This window comes from Odontesthes bonariensis, chromosome 23, assembly GCF_027942865.1.
Source record: "Odontesthes bonariensis isolate fOdoBon6 chromosome 23, fOdoBon6.hap1, whole genome shotgun sequence".
Lineage (NCBI taxonomy): Eukaryota > Metazoa > Chordata > Actinopteri > Atheriniformes > Atherinopsidae > Odontesthes > Odontesthes bonariensis.
In genome coordinates this window covers 6,246,179-6,263,919 of record NC_134528.1, presented here as the reverse complement: position 1 = coordinate 6,263,919, position 17,741 = coordinate 6,246,179, and the positions used below count along the sequence as shown (strand labels likewise).

General features: G+C 40.7%; 2 non-coding genes across 2 annotated transcripts; both read left to right on the top strand.

The window, feature by feature from the left end:
* Positions 1 to 1,907: 1,907 nt before the first annotated feature.
* Positions 1,908 to 2,021, top strand: LOC142374644 (U5 spliceosomal RNA). The gene has a single exon (XR_012768763.1). It is a non-coding gene; the product is annotated as a U5 spliceosomal RNA (small nuclear RNA).
* Positions 2,022 to 11,327: 9,306 nt separating this feature from the next.
* On the top strand, positions 11,328 to 11,440 carry LOC142374645 (U5 spliceosomal RNA). The gene has a single exon (XR_012768765.1). It is a non-coding gene; the product is annotated as a U5 spliceosomal RNA (small nuclear RNA).
* The last annotated feature ends 6,301 nt before the right edge of the window (positions 11,441 to 17,741 follow it).

Here is a 17,741-nt window from a genome sequence, read left to right as displayed (position 1 = left end):
TCAGGTTTCAGCCGCTAGCGGGGACATTTTTTGAGTTATTAGCGCCAGCCCTATGGAAAATGGTCATTCTGCACTCGCTCGCCAGCGCCCCCAGAGAAAATCAACTGAACTGCAGCCAAATTTTTTATAATGGGGCGAATAGGAAGTGGAACGGCTGTCTGTAAAAGGGCTGTGATATAACGCCAGAAAAAACGGTTGAGTCAACCTTATTTTGAAATTGCACACGGATTGAACAAGTAAACAGTTAGTACAATAACTTTATTGATATTATATTCGATGTTAAGAACATGTAAACCTTTTTTGCATGATCTTATTTTAATCGTGATGTGAGGTTCGGTTAATCAAAGGCTTTTCTCAAGGATCTGTCTGCTAGCTTTATGGAGTAAGATGTTTAAATATGAAGTAAACTTGGGAAAAAAATTACAGCCAGCGATTAAAACAATTTTGCTCATTAAAAATACAGAAAAAAAGGCAACAAAAACAGTGTTGATGAGATAATAAAATGGAGCTGGTTACAGGAGCAGGAAACTCGAAATATAAAATCATAGGTGGCAGATGCAGAGTGTGGCCCCTAGACGGCTCCAGAAAATATAGAAAAAGAAATGTATACAGTATATAACTTTGTGTGTACATTGGTTAAAACCTTATTTTAAAGGCTGTGCGCCTATGAAAAATGGATTAATTGTCATTTCTTGCTCAAAATTGTAGTCTTACTTTGTCTTTTATTCACCCCTATTTAGTCTGTATCTGTCTGTAACTGCATATTTAGCTAACTTGTCCAACTAAAGGAGTTTTTCTTTAGCGTGAAAATATCTTGTAGTCATCAACCAATGCCATCTTGTGTGGCTGAATTCCCCCACCTTAATGTTCCCAGAATCCCTCTGATTGTTTTCATTGTGTGTTTGCAGCCTGCAGAAGGCCTCGATCACTTGCATTGAGAGCTACTAGGACTCCATGTTGTGGATTCACAGAAGCAGCAGCAATTGTGCACATCACGATTAAAGGTTCTCAAGATAAATCAAGAGGACTCCGCGACAGATTCAGCTAAAAGATACCAAAGACAACACAACAGGAGGAAGCCAGGCGATAGAGATAAAGTGTATGAGCAGGACAAGAATAAACATCAGATTGGATTTTACTGCTAAAGAGAAAAAAACAGAATTATATACTGTTGCAGAGTTAGTTTCATTGTAGCTATCGCAAAGCAATAGCTAATTAATTCCCTTGTTCTGTCGCATTTGATTTATTTGGCTTATTATGGTGTAGTTGCTAATATGCAAGTTTGAGTTTGTGAGAAGACTCTGTTCTGTGGAGGCTGTGAATCAGTGAAGACTGAAGCTGTGGTTATTAAACCTGCAATAAAAATGATGAAACAGGTTTATGTACTTAAAACTCCAGACATTTACCCTCTGTATCATGACTACCGGCAAATACAAATCCTCACAACAGCAGCCTTTTCATCTGTATTATTCTATAAGAGGTTTAACATAACTTAGAACATTATTATCTCCACCTCAGTCAGCCACTTTCCTTCCACCGTCCAAAAAACATGCATGTCAGGTTAGTTAGTGACACTAAATCGTTCACAGGAGTGAGTGTGAGCGTGCATGGTTGTGTATCTGGTTTGTCTCTGTGTCCCCCGCCTCTCGCCCAATGACAGCCGGGATACACAGCCCCGCCCCTACCCTATGCATTGCGACTCAGATTAAATCGGTAAACAAAACCAAATTAAAGAACTTTCCTCAAACGGAAACACTCAGATGTTGATTTCCTCGTGCTTTTAAACTGGATTATATAATTTTCAGTTCATTTCCCGTGTTTGTTTGTCAATGTTCCTGCTGACAAACCGTCACTTAAAACGGTACTGCCGCACTTATAGTAGGCCTACCTTCCGTAGAGGAGGCAGATCACTCATGTTTCTCTTCAGATCGTATAAATCTTTCGCCTTTTACTAAAGATTTCCGTGGAGTGGAACAATATGAGTTATAACTAATTTTTTGATGCCCGGCGCAAGCTGGGCTTTCTTTCTTTGTTTAAAGGAAAATGTAATCAGAGAACCTCTATTATGAGTAGAGGGAGATCAGGCGGCCATTTTTGGGTGGTGCTGCACTTTAGGGCCGACATGGAAGCAGTGTAGAGGAGCACACCGAACTCTATGGTGGTACTATGAAATCCTAGCCTGGAAAACCAGCGCCAACTGCTGGACGGCAAAATGTTTTGCCTGCGGTTGGGTCTGGCCTCGATCCACTTGTCATTTTGAAAATACTGCCCTGAATCTGGCAGATGGCAACTAAACCAATCACAACGCAGAGATGTGTTTTGAATCAACGCGGGCGGGCCAGAGGGTTCTGGTGCGGGGTTTTGAGGGAGTGACGACAGAGCAGTGCGACGTTGGGCAGTGGAAGCGAACATAGACAAGCGAAAGCACAACAAGAAAGATGGCGGCGGCAATGGAACAGTGCTCGTTTGATTCAGCCTTGGCGCACAGCCATTATAACGAACAGCCTTGCCACTCTGTATTAAGCCCCATTGTACCGGCTTTTTGGCTGCAGTTCCACCAGAATTCCACTGGGAGCGTCGGTGGAGACCAGAATGAATGGGGCCCAATGGAGCTAGATGCTACAAATGGTCAGTGTCACCTAAGTCTCCTCAAGAGCGCTCAGATTTGAATGTAGTTTCTGAGAGCTCAACATGGGTTTCAAGTAAAAAATCTACTGAACGAGTACATATATCCCTTTGATTTCTTACTGGTTGGCTTCTTGTTGTCCACAACGCGCTAGCATTGTGCTAATGACAGCTGGTCGACCAGCTATGTATGACGTCATATACACTTCAAATCCTTTTTTTAAGCAAATGAGTGGCTCTAAAAATCTAAAACTCAGCCATGGGTATTTTCTAAACACCCTCTTTCGAAAACAACATTCGAATTACTAGAGAAAAAATTATATCTTGAGATAAGGGCACGAAAGGGTGTATAGCTCCATAGGACTCCATTCATTCTGGTCTCCAAAATTGGGCGCCCCACGTGGAAAGAGGGTGGAACTGCAACCAAAATCGCCTCGTTGGAAACCGGAAATGCACCGTGAGTGGCGTATCTGTCCTATTATAGAATCTTTGCTTGGCATCAGTTTTGGAAGAGTCCCCTCCCACCAAAGCTTTCTGTCGCGCTTACTACGTCACAGTCAGTTGCGCTGATTGGTCAGAGCGTTGGCCTATAGGCACAGACGCGGTTTGAAAGACAACGGGTTGTGCTCATCAACAATGTTCCGTTGTATCCATTGATCGGTGCCAGACTAAATTAGACATCCAATCCATTTAGGCTGGTTTATCAGGCTAATGAAATCCACCTTAGATGCAGCCATTGCTTTTGATAGAATTTTTTATCATTTTTCATTTTAATTTTCCTAAAGGCAGGATGAATTATCCTTTCAAACGGCACTTAGTTTGCTTTTTTTAGACTCACTAGATTTGTTTAAAATACACATTTATTGTCAGTATTGCATCCCGAGTGACGTCACGCATGTGGCATCACTTTACGGCATGGTCAGTCCTAGCGCTGAGCTAGCAGAGAGGTGTTAGCTCAAATAGTTACAGATTTCAGCACAGCCCTTTCGCATACTCTCTGACTAGCCTCTGGTTTAGCTTTGGTTGTTGTTAGCGGCACCAGGTTAGCACACTGGCACAGTGGACGAGTGCCGTAAAGCAGCCGGTCGTAATCAGCCGTGCGTTCTTCAGATTCCGTTAGCTAGATGCTAGCGGATACTGACTCGCAAATGCCAGACTTGTAAGAAAACAGAAAGCTATAACTCCCAGGTTATTGTACTTTCGATATAAATCCACATCCCTTTGTCAGAAATCACAGTATTATTTTCAGGTTTCAGCCGCTAGCGGGGACATTTTTTGAGTTATTAGCGCCAGCCCTATGGAAAATAGTCATTCTGCACTCGCTCGCCAGCGCCCCCAGAGGAAATCAACTGAACTGCAGCCAAATTTTTTATAATGGGGCGAATAGGAAGTGGAACGGCTGTCTGTAAAAGGGCTGTGATATAACGCCAGAAAAAACGGTTGAGTCAACCTTATTTTGAAATTGCACACGGATTGAACAAGTAAACAGTTAGTACAATAACTTTATTGATATTATATTCGATGTTAAGAACATGTAAACCTTTTTTGCATGATCTTATTTTAATCGTGATGTGAGGTTCGGTTAATCAAAGGCTTTTCTCAAGGATCTGTCTGCTAGCTTTATGGAGTAAGATGTTTAAATATGAAGTAAACTTGGGAAAAAAATTACAGCCAGCGATTAAAACAATTTTGCTCATTAAAAATACAGAAAAAAAGGCAACAAAAACAGTGTTGATGAGATGATAAAATGGAGCTGGTTACAGGAGCAGGAAACTCGAAATATAAAATCATAGGTGGCAGATGCAGAGTGTGGCCCCTAGACGGCTCCAGAAAATATAGAAAAAGAAATGTATACAGTATATAACTTTGTGTGTACATTGGTTAAAACCTTATTTTAAAGGCTGTGCGCCTATGAAAAATGGATTAATTGTCATTTCTTGCTCAAAATTGTAGTCTTACTTTGTCTTTTATTCACCCCTATTTAGTCTGTATCTGTCTGTAACTGCATATTTAGCTAACTTGTCCAACTAAAGGAGTTTTTCTTTAGCGTGAAAATATCTTGTAGTCATCAACCAATGCCATCTTGTGTGGCTGAATTCCCCCACCTTAATGTTCCCAGAATCCCTCTGATTGTTTTCATTGTGTGTTTGCAGCCTGCAGAAGGCCTCGATCACTTGCATTGAGAGCTACTAGGACTCCATGTTGTGGATTCACAGAAGCAGCAACAATTGTGCACATCACGATTAAAGGTTCTCAAGATAAATTAAGAGGACTCCGCGACAGATTCAGCTAAAAGATACCAAAGACAACACAACAGGAGGAAGCCAGGCCATAGAGATAAAGTGTATGAGCAGGACAAGAATAAACATCAGATTGGATTTTACTGCTAAAGAGAAAAAAACAGAATTATATACAGTTGCAGAGTTAGTTTCATTGGAGCTATTGCAAAGCAATAGCTAATTAATTCCCTTGTTCTGTCGCGTTTGATTTATTTGGCTTATTATGGTGTAGTTTAGCCTGATAAACCAGCCTAAATGGATTGGATGTCTAATTTAGTCTGGCTCCGATCAATGGATACAACGGAACATTGTTGATGAGCACAACCCGTTGTCTTTCAAACCGTGTCTGTGCCTATAGGCCAACGCTCTGACCAATCAGCGCAACTGACTGTGACGTAGTAAGCGCGACAGAAAGCTTTGGTGGGAGGGGACTCTTCCAAAACTGATGCCAAGGCTGAATCAAACGAGCGCTGTTCCATTGCCGCCGCCATCTTTCTTGTTGTGCTTTCGCTTCCATAGACATCATATAGAACACTAGACTGAGCAACGCACGTAACCGCTCTTGGGCCGAACGTAACGCAGGGCCGCCATATTGGAGTGGTGATTCGCTCCATTCAGTATAGAGCTTGAAAGTCCCGCCTCCTTGACGTCATTCAACTTCCTCCCCTCGGGACCACGGAAGTGTAATAATTTGACATTCAAGTCAATGACGGAGCCATGACGGAATAAAACTATTTTTGCGCTTGATGGAATTGAGTCTTGCATTTCACATATGTTGTGTAGGACATTTTTTAATATTTTTTCATACCAGTAGCGTAACAGTTTAGCGGGCATAAGTGTTTCATTGTTAAGTTATTTTTCTGAGCATTTCTCAAACTACAGCATGTAGCGTTTGGCACGGAAAATAAACGTCATCACGTTTGGGCGCGCGGAGGAGTGGAAGAAGAAGAGCAATCATGGCGCTGTCGTTGGCCAGTTTCACTCAGTTTTTCGAGGGCGAACGAAAACTTGTGAGCCGAGGAGAGAACCACTACCAGTCGGGGCACGTGGAGAGCTTCTGCTATGCTGGTGGTGATATGTCTGGCTTCGTCCATGGTGGGAAATATGATCAGTGACGTAGCATATGCGACACAATGTAGTCTTTTTACCCTAACTTTTTTTTACAACGTTTAACCAGGCACTCCTACGACAAATCGCCAATGTTTTTGCATGAACTCATCCATATTTAACCCCAGAACATCATGCGTGTACTGTAAAAAGGCATATAATGACTGGGAACAGAAGACATCATCCTGCCCATGTCAATAGATCCAGGCATGAGGTCCCATGGGGACGACGGAAGTAGGAAAAAAAAGCAAAAAAGGGGGCGGGACTTTCAAGCTCTATAACCGGGTTGATAGGAGCAATGAACAGTCAGCGCATTTAATTAATAATATATCGCTGAATAACACTCGTGTTTATGCGTTTTAAATGTCATCCGTGAAGCACTGATAAAAAAAAAACATGGTTTGGCGGGATTTATTGTTCATACTTGGCATAACGTAACACAATATAGGCCTACATGGTTCTGGGTCCGGGTACTAAAGTATAATCCGTTTTTCTGTCAAAACGAAAAAACGGAAGTAGCTGTCCTTTTTCCTTTTTTCGTTTTAAACCAAAAACGAAAAAAACGGCAAAAAAAAACAGATTTTGTTGATTTCATAAAAAAAAACGAAAAACCAAAATCAAATAACGACCCAAATTTGGTTTTTGGAAATTACTTTTTTCATTTTTCGTTTCTTACGTTCGAACATGACGGCAGGCAGACCGGAAGCGGAAGTAACGCCAAAATAAAATTAGCGTGCTAATTTAATATCAAACATATTTTCCGCTTTTTATACACCCATTGTAGGTAGTAGGCTGCATTTATTTTAGTTAAGTGAAACTACAACAGCTGGTTGTTTGGGAGAACGTGATAGCCTATATAAAATTATAATACGCTTAAAAAAAGTGATCACAGGCAAATATGACAAAAGATGAGGCTAGCCTTTCATTTCTAGCTGAACATTGCATCTACAAACCTTAAACAAAATAAACAACCGTCTTTTTTTTTTCTTAAAAGATGTTTTATATTGTTTTCATATAATTTTCTGATGGCAATTATAGAATGCGAGTGCGTCTGTTATATTGAAAGTGAGGCTGTCTATGAATATAGACAACAGTGAGTTGTTTTTTTTTAAATGTGTTTAATTTTTTCAATAAGCAGACATACAAAAGACAAGACTAGAAAGAATAATAAAACGACGACAACAACAACAAGCTGGGAACAACAACAGAAAAATCAAAAACTCAAATGGAAGGATCAGTTTCAGATAGATGTGACAGGTACATTATACAGTATAAAGTGAGCTGGAGATACAGCGGGAGCTGAAAAAGAAGAGAGACACCCCCCTCCACATGTCTTTATTAATATTTTGTTTACTTTGTTTACTCCACTTTGTCCGCACACCTGCAACATTTTGGCTTCAAAGGAGCAAAATGCAAGGTCACATTACAGGGTCTGACATGTTCACTCTTAACTGTAGGCTATGTCAGGGTGTATTTTACTGTACTCTCCAGCAATCCTGGCATGGGCCCAACAGTGAGGAGGACCACCACATTGTCCAGATTGAACAATCGAGACACCAAACTGCTGAAGACCTTGTATTGAGAGCCCGCTGGGACCTGCACTGAGGCAGACAGGAAGAGGCTTCAGTGGGTAATCAAAGCAGTAGTAGTATTAGCTAAATGAAGGAACAACATGAACTTGAACATGAATAAGAAAAATCAGTGGAACTCTGTTATTTTATGTCAGGGACACTTCGTTTCATCCATTTCTCAACATTCTTATTCCGAATCATACAAGGCTGTAAGACAAAACATAATAAATCCCTGGAATAAGGGTGAAGCTTGTCCGCTGACATGTATACATACACAACTGCCATTAGCAAAGAGCAAAGCATATTTGTTTATAGTGTCGGCTACAGCGCTTCATTCAATACACTGATTCGGAAGTTAGGGTAGTTCAGCGTATTACATGGTAAGTGAGTGATGGCATCTTATGCTGTAAGAGTGGAGAAGGTGGGAATTGGCCAGGAGTTAGGCTACACTGGAAGTCCGGGCAAAGTAGGACATAGAGTAGAGAGTAGAGTATCATTTATTAATCCAGAGGGAAATTAAGGTGTCCAGTAGCAAACATACATCAATAGAAAATACACAAGGCAATACACACATCATTACACATATATCAACCATATAGCTCTTCCATACATTCAGCAAAACGGCAGATCTCTCACACACACACACACACACACACACACACACACACACAGTATGTGTCTATTGTCCTAGTGAAAAAGCGCAGAGTCCTAGTGCAGAGAAGTTGTTCCTGATTATTGGGGGGGGGGGTGATTATGCAGTCCAATCACCTATGGCAGTCTCTTTCTGTGTGGTGTTGGATAGCTGGATTGCCCTGGGGACAAAGGACCTCCGTAGCCTGTCTGTCCTGCAGGGGATGGCGCAGAACCTGTAGCTGAACAGGCTTCTCTGGCTGGCAAACACAGAGGGTGACTGTGGTTCTCCAGATGTACCCCTAGGTACTTGTACGTGCAGACTGTCTCCACTGTCTCCCCCTCGATAGAGACAGACACCAGGGGCGGGGTGGTTCGCCTGAAGTCAACCACCATTTCCTTTGTTTTGGTGGTGTTCAGCTGCAGCTGGTTGGTCCTGACCTGCACCATCCGGCAAAGTTCTCCACCAGTCCCCTGTACTCCCCCTCCTGCCCATCCTTAATGCATGCAACAATGGCGGTGTCATCTGAGAACTTTTGCATGTGGCAGGTCTCTGAGTTGTAGTTGAAGTCAGTGGTGTACAGGGTGAACAACACCGGGGAGAGCACCGTTCCTTGTGGAGTTCCAGTGCTACTGACCAGAGTCTCTGACAGAAATTGGTGATCTTACTCACTGTTTCTGATCCTGTGTTAAAATACAAATTTATTGGAGTAATATCTTATTTGAAATGCAAAAGATTGTGAAAAAGGACCTCGATCTCGACCCGGTCTCTCTCCTTCTGGGCCTTCCCAGTGAGCGTGTGACTGATAAGTACCAGAAGAAGCTGTATAATGTTATGTCATTCTACAGCACTGGATTTCAGATAAAGCCCCCTCATTGAGAGGATGGCACAGGACATTGGGGGGGGGGTCTCTCTTCTCTCTCTATAATGTACCTGTCACATCTATCTGAAACTGATCCTTCCATTTGAGTTTTTGATTTTTCTGTTGTTGTTCCCAGCTTGTTGTTGTTGTCGTCGTTTTATTATTCTTTCTAGTCTTGTCTTTTGTATGTCTGCTTATTGAAAAAATTAAACACATTAAAAAAAAAACCTCACTGTTGTCTATATTCATAGACAGCCTCGCTTTCAATATAACACATGCACTCGCATTCTATAATTGCCATCAGAAAATTATATGAAAACAATATAAAACATCTTTTAAGAAAAAAAAAAGACGGTTGTTTATTTTGTTTAAGGTTTGTAGATGCAATGTTCAGCTAGAAATGAAAGGCTAGCCTCATCTTTTGTCATATTTGCCTGTGATCACTTTTTTTAAGCGTATTATAATTTTATATAGGCTATCACGTTCTCCCAAACAACCAGCTGTTGTAGTTTCACTTAACTAAAATAAATGCAGCCTACTACCTACAATGGGTGTATAAAAAGCGGAAAATATGTTTGATATTAAATTAGCACGCTAATTTTATTTTGGCGTTACTTCCGCTTCCGGTCTGCCTGCCGTCATGTTCGAACGTAAGAAACGAAAAATGAAAAAAGTAATTTCCAAAAACCAAATTTGGTCCGTTATTTGATTTTGGTTTTTTCGTTTTTCGTTTTTTTATGAAATCAACAAAATCTGTTTTTTTTGCCGTTTTTTCGTTTTTGGTTTAAAACGAAAAAAGGAAAAAGGACAGCTACTTCCGTTTTTCGTTTTTTCGTTTTGACAGAAAAACGGATTATACTTTAGTACCCGGACCCAGAACCCTCTGCCCCGCCCGCGTTGATTCAAAACACATCTCTGCGTTGTGATTGGTTTAGTTGCCATCTGCCAGATTCAGGGCAGTATTTTCAAAATGAAAAGTGGTTCAAGGCCAGACCCAACCGCAGGCAAAACATTTTGCCGTCCAGCAGTTGGCGCTGGTTTTCCAGGCTAGGTGTAGTTGCTAATATGCAAGTTTGAGTTTGTGAGAAGACTCTGTTCTGTGGAGGCTGTGAATCAGTGAAGACTGAAGCTGTGGTTATTAAACCTGCAATAAAAATGATGAAACAGGTTTATGTACTTAAAACTCCAGACATTTACCCTCTGTATCATGACTACCGGCAAATACAAATCCTCACAACCATGGGCGTCGCACCCGTGGGGGATGGGGGTGTTTCAACACCCCCACTTTTACAGCAAGATGATTTCACCTTTTTGAATTTTCAATGACCAAATAAAGTTTTAACAAATCATAAAATATGTTTTAAAGACTCTGTACCCTCTTTAGAATAATCCCATCCAGATTTGAGCAGTGTAACCATTGTAGTTTCCATACAGGACCTAGTTTAGGGCGATCAAAATGCAAAAAAATGCAGTAAATTGTCCCTGTTCTGCATTTTCACAAATCAGAAAAAGGTTTCACAAATCCCAAACAAGGTTTTAATGAATCTACAGCCTCTTTAGAATAATTCCATCCAGATTTGAGCAGTGTAACAGTTGTAGTTTCCATACACGATCTAGTTTAAGGCGATCAAAATGCAAAAAATGCAGTGAAATGGCCCTTTATGCCCATCCATTTAATTCGCAAATCTGATGCCAACTTCAGCGTTGTGTCTATGGGCTTGATGTGGCGCTCATGTGCCCCCCCTGTAAGACCCCCACATTTAAAATCGCTGCTCCACCCCTGCTCACAACAGCAGCCTTTTCATCTGTATTATTCTATAAGAGGTTTAACATAACTTAGAACATTATTATCTCCACCTCAGTCAGCCACTTTCCTTCCACCGTCCAAAAAACATGCATGTCAGGTTAGTTAGTGACACTAAATCGTTCACAGGAGTGAGTGTGAGCGTGCATGGTTGTGTATCCGGTTTGTCTCTGTGTCCCCCGCCTCTCGCCCAATGACAGCCGGGATACACAGCCCCGCCCCTACCCTATGCATTGCGACTCAGATTAAATCGGTAAACAAAACCAAATTAAAGAACTTTCCTCAAACGGAAACACTCAGATGTTAATTTCCTCGTACTTTTAAACTGAATTATATCATTTTCAGTTCATTTCCCGTGTTTGTTTGTCAATGTTCCTGCTGACAAACCGTCACTTAAAACGGTACTGCCGCACTTATAGTAGGCCTGCCTGCCGCTGAGGAGGCAGATCACTCATGTTTCTCTTCAGATCGTATAAATCTTTCGCCTTTTACTAAAGATTTCCGTGGAGTGGAACAATATGAGTTACAACTAATTTTTTGATGCCCGGCGGAAGCTGGGCTTCCTTTCTTTGTGAAAATAAATCAATAAAAACATAATTTACAACATTCATTAAATGATTTGGTGGATGAGTAACGGAATTCGCTGCCATTGTAGTAGGATAGACTCATGTTGAACCGCTGGGAATGTACCTACCGTACTTATATTTTACATAAAGTTACTTTAATCGTGATGTGAGGTTCGGTTAATTTAACATATAGTTAATTAAAGGCTTTTCTTAAAGATGAACTGAAACGAATGTTCATCTATCATTCAAATGAAATTTTTGTCTTTTTCTAAAACCATCAATCCAACTTGAACTAAATTTTCCAGGCATAACTGGTTAAAACGGCCATTTAAAAGTGTGAATTATGTGGCCTTTGGTGCGAAATTGGCCAAGTGACCGTGACGTCATAGGGTTGACTCCCTTATTTGCTAGTATGGCTGGCTGCGATAATAACATACATTTGATGGACTTATATCTCATAAAGGAACCAAAATTCTGATACAAACATCAGCAGGTCGAAAGAACACACCTCTAACATTATGTGGAAAAGCTTTCGTTGAATTTAAGCCACACAAATCGATTTAATATCTATATTGTAGAGGCTCTCTGCACCTCCGTATGGGTAATGGAAATGAAAGAAAGTTACCATTTTCGGCACAGGATCGGCGGGCACAAAACAGCCATCGCTCCTACTACACGCTGATTATTATTAAGATGTTATCAATCAAATGACACAATAATGTATGTTTGCTGTGGTAAACTGGAAAAGATTTGAACATGCCGGTTTGGCAGATATGGCATTCTGCTGCGCTGTCTTTGACACGTTGAGACCTAACGAAGTGGCACTTTGAAATCCAGCCACTTAAAAAAAACGTATGTGATAATAACATGGTTTTAATGTAAGCTTAATAAACAATGGCGTGGATTAACGGGTCGGAGATCCTCCAGTGCGCGGCCCCGTCTGCGGATCCTCACGGGTCGGCGGCAGGGAGATGGGCACCCGGCCTCGGCACGACTGACAGCAGCCATCGGTAGGACTGATCCACGGAGCCTCGGATGTCGTAGCCGGCGCAATCACCGGAGAGACCAGACAGCAATTCTAGCTGGATATGTGTGTAGACCGAAGAGCAAAGCGAGCAGTCCCCTGCTTCCGAGCAGCAATTCAGGTGCAGCTATCGGCAGGCGGCAGCACGCAGTGATACGATCCACCGTGCTCTCAGCCAATAGCAGTGGTCGACACTTGCCTCTCAGAAGCGAACCGTAAGCGAACATTATTATATATAAAAAAAACAAGTCCAGTAATGTCCGATCTGGAAATTTCAGACTCACCTAGCTGTCTTCGCGCCCGAGCAGTAGTTCGAGCAGGGACAGTCTCCGTCGGCACACCAGGTCCAGCGATGTCAATAGTTGGAACAGCTTCAGCTAAAAGACGTCTCCTATTCCCAACCATTCCCGCGATCTCCACATTTTTAGTGAAACAGTTGTGATGGAAATGTACGGAGCACAACACGGATGTTGAGGACACTTCAAAATCACGACGATGCCTCCGTACAAACTGTATCCACCGTGCTCTCGTCTTTGCCTTCTCCTTGTCAGCCTCAGTTCCAGTAGTTTTTGGTTTGGGAAACATGTGCAGAGAGATGCCTTCAGTGAAGCTGCTATTTTTGCAACTAACACCATTTGTTCTTCCAGCAACACAATATTTTCTGCCGTGCTGTGATGTCTTAGCCATAGACGCCACCATTACAGTTAGATTGCTGTGTCAACCCTATGACGTCACGCATTAAAGAAAGAATTCGCACAAAAAGACAAAATGTGGCTCCTTTTGAGCCCGTTTTAACATGACTTCCCGGATAAATTATTATCCAGACAATATCTCATTTTAATCGCAAGGCTTGGAACCTTTAGAATCAGCAGCAAAAACTGTGAAATTCCAACAATTAAAATTCGTTTCATAAGCACTTTAAGGCTCTGCTAGCTTCATGGAGTAAGATAACCTTATTTACGCGACCTTAAACTGGATTTAGCGAGTATAGAAAATGGATGGATGGATGTTCCTTACTTTCCTGGCCTCGTCTTCATTATTATCCTAAAGAACACACTTTATCCTCAGCTGATAAGGATAGTAATCTGAGTAGCTGTTAACACATGTGGAATTAATATGTTAGTGAACAACAGGCTGTTTAAGTGGACATCATCGTTACTATTTTGTGCTAAAAATCCTGGTAACTTGAGTATTCACCAGACTTGTTTCATTTGGTGTGTGACAGACCACATTTCTTTTTCTAACAAAGGAATAACACCATCCCCAGGTGTTGTAAATCCATTTACCAAAACTGTGAGAGGCATCACTACATTATATATATATCATTGTGCCCTGCTCCTCAATAATATCAGGAAGGTTTGATTTGTAATCATAGTAGTTCCAGTTGTTATTTTAGCCAGTTTCTTCTTATCATTATTATATATTATCATTGATATTATTCATTGTTACATGTAACGTGTATTTTTTGTTAATATTATGCAAACTACAGTGTTTGTTGTTTGTTATTTTGGCCTTGGTCCATCCTGCTGCATATTAGTTTATCTCCAAGTGGACATTACACTTCTTATGAGGGATAAATATACTTTTGTTAAATTCTAAATCATGTCTCCGTGGCTGGTTTAGCAAAATGGGTCACATTTATGTTGTGCCCTCAGGTTTCTCCTACTCGGGGCATAACACTCGTGAAGATACTTCTTGGTAAAAGTAAAAGGCTTTAACTGGTCTATAAATCCTGAAAGTGAGGGCTGAGACTCTTTCACTGTCCATCCACAGGTTGGTGTGTTTGCTACCAATTATTCAAATCACAGCGTGGACTGAAGGTTAGATTACTGAAAAATATTTGAACGATTCTTCAGAAAGTCAGCAAACAAATGGCACCACCTGCTGCTTCATTGGGGGTTACGGCTTCAAAGACGGGTGTGTAAAAAACGTTTTGAATGAGCAAAATGATATACATACATTTTACCATTTTAAACAACCTTCTGGGCTGTGAAATTATGAAATAGACTTGTATCACCGTGAGTCAGGTTTATAAACCAATACAGTTTATAAACAGGTTTACAAACCATGTGCAATTTCATGCGTCCACTGATAGACTTCTTTGGTTTCCTATATGAAATTGAATTATGGAGAATGTTTAAAATAACAAACAATCGGAACTGATCATCTCTTCCAATTCTCTTAAAATATAGTGCACTCTTCACCTTTGTAAATAGGACAGACATATTTGGGGATGTTTCCAAAATTTGGGGGGATTGCCTTTGTGTTCATTGTTCCTAAAAGTATAAGGCAAATTTGTTGCATGATTACAAATTAAACGCGAAAGACGGCATTTTAAAATGATGGATTTGGGACATCCAGAAAAAATAACACGATAAGATCCCATGATGCATTGCGGCTCAGTTTGGAAGGGTAAACAAAACCAAGAAAAGGAAATATCCTCATACTGAAAAGCCTTGTGTCCTCGTGTTCATCTGTTTGATTGCAGCCTTTTATTTTATTTGTCCCTTGTTTTCTTTCTACATTTGTTTTAGTGAACCGTCACTTAAAATGCTATAGCATCAAAAAGTTTTTTGCCCGTTTTTCGTCAATAACTGGATGTCCAATCGTTGATTTTCACCGAGTATTTACGGCTTTTCTCGTCTGAAAATCGTAAGAAATGGAAGTAATTCATGGATGTCCAGTTCAAGGTGGTTTTGAGTTAATACTGAATATATTAAACAGCTAATTTATTGGTGTGAACATAAAAATGATAAAGTAACAATACGCCTGTTGCGTTAAACAAGTAATTTAAATGTGAAGTTGACTTGAGGAAAACTACAGCCGGTACTTTTCAGTTTTTTAGTTTTTAAAACAACCAGTTAAAAGTTTAAATGGATGGTTTTAAACACTGGGAAAATTAAAGAGACAGAACAGAAATTGAATTGATTCATGTGGCTGATGCAGGAACTGACCACTAGATGGCGTCAGAAAATATTGAGACAGGAAAAGAAGAAATGTAACCGTGTGTAGCAGGACTGCACAGTCTTGTACTCATTCAATAAGTCCTGAATAAAATTTAAATTGTGTGTATACATAAGTAAAACCTTTTTTTTTTTACATTGCATGCTATTTTTGCTGTGAGTGATGGATTAGTTGTTGGTCTTTTAGTCCACATTTATGTATTTATCTCCGTTTAGTCTGTTTAGTTGCTTTAAATTGGACTCTCCTGTGCACCTCTTGTTGTGGTCTGGATGACAACAAAGCTCACTTTAACTGGTTGATTGAAGACGTAGATTTAAGGACTCTGGTAAGACTTTGAATACTATCAATTTGAGAAATGCAGGAAATGAGTACAGCATTGTCCTTCTTACTTTAGAGCATGCATTTGACAACTACAATTTGGAGATTTTACTCATAAAACGTGGTGAAAATCATTATATGTTCAACTTTGCATCACCAGAGGTGATTTAGGCCATTGACACAATTATTTGTCCTTTCAACTAGTTATCGAAAAAAATCCAAGTTGCAGTTATATATAACAAATATCAGCCTAAAGTGCAGACTCTTCTTTAATTTGAGGGTCTTTTGGGGCACAAATCAGTTACTTTGTACAGGTGGAAGCCGTACATGCCCATCTCATCCTGCTCTACAATCTTTCCTCATACTGGTACTCTTCATTGGTTCACTATTACTACTAGGACATCCAGGCCTTTTTAATGTTGCTAAGCTCGCCACTGTTTGTTTTTATTTATTTATTTATATATTTTCACCTTGTTCATATATTTCAGAAGCAAACGTCACATCTTTTGTACCACATTGGATTTTTTTTTTTTTTACCGAAGCTGCAGATTTTCTGAAACGTTGTCATCATCAACATGCTACTACATAAAAGCAGCTCCAACTCATCAAGCTGCCATGATAGAAATGCTTTTTAAGAATATAGACAGAGGTGGGAGAAAGTCCCTATGTTGCAAGTCCAAGTAGAGTCTCAAGTCTTTGCTCTCAAGTCTCGAGTAGAGTCTCAAGTCTTTGCTCTCAAGTCTCGAGTAGAGTCTCAAGTCTTTGCTCTCAAGTCCAAGTCCTAGGATTTTAGTTTTTGAGTCCCAACCAAGTCCTAGCAAATCGATTATAATTAATGATACGGATTAGCCTGGGAATTCCCATGCTGCTTTGCGCGTGATTTCATTCTCACCCGAAAGGCAGCCTGGAAACCACCGCCGTTATTTTTGCCTGAGTTAGGGAACCAATCACAGAACGGGGGGGGGGGGGGGGGGGGGGGGAGCAAGGCGATGACGACGTCTATGCGCGACACCGAAGCTTGTAGAGTGTTAATCCAACATGGCAGCGGACACAACGTTACCGTTCGATGCAGCCTTAGAAAGTGTTTTAAGTAGCTTAGAACGCAAGTTTACTTTTAAAAAAGAGCAACGTTTGGCGTTGAAAGATTTCTTTGCCTTCTTCCTCGTCGAATTTCTGTCGCTCTACATACGTCATCTGGTATAAGTGATACAATTGGCTATGAATCGCACGCAAAGCAGTATGGGAAGAACCAGACGCCATTTGATAGACATTCGTAGCGCCCAATAAACGGCTCTAGGCATTCGTAAACCACGCCTCAAATACGAGAAAATGCACACCTAGTTCCCAGACCACAGCCAGCCAGGCTAGATACGGATCATGACCACGCCTCAATTAAGTTGTTTCTATTTTATTGTTAATGTTCTGCCACTAGTTCATTTTTATTAATATTGTGTTTAGATGCTTCATCAATATAAGTAACCTCTGGTCTGTTAGCTGTGCGTAAGGTAACGTGACGTGGCGGGCGGCGTGAAGTTCAGGCGGCGTTCAGGTGTCACTGACAGCTGGGATTTCTGGCTGGTTGCTACAGTATTGATGCGACACTTTTAAAAAATATTTTAATATTTGTGCTTGCTGCATGTGACTTGACTCGAGTCCAGAGGGTTAAGTCCAAGTAGAGTCTCAAGTCTTTGCTCTCAAGTCCAAGTAGAGTCCAAGTCTTTTTTTGATTTGGTCAAGCAAGTCTCAAGTCATCAAAATCGGGACTCGAGTCCAAGTCAAGTCTCAAGTCTCGAGTCCAAGTCCCCACCTCTGAATATAGATCAGTAAAAACCTCAAATTAAACCGTACTTTTCAAGGGAAACGTTGTCCACGAAGTGCTCTAAGTAATGATTACGTTGAATTGTAGTTATTCTTTCAGTAAAGCAATTATTTGGAATAAAAAGTGAGTAGAAGTGTTCTTTATAGTTTTACCAGATCACGCGGTGACCAA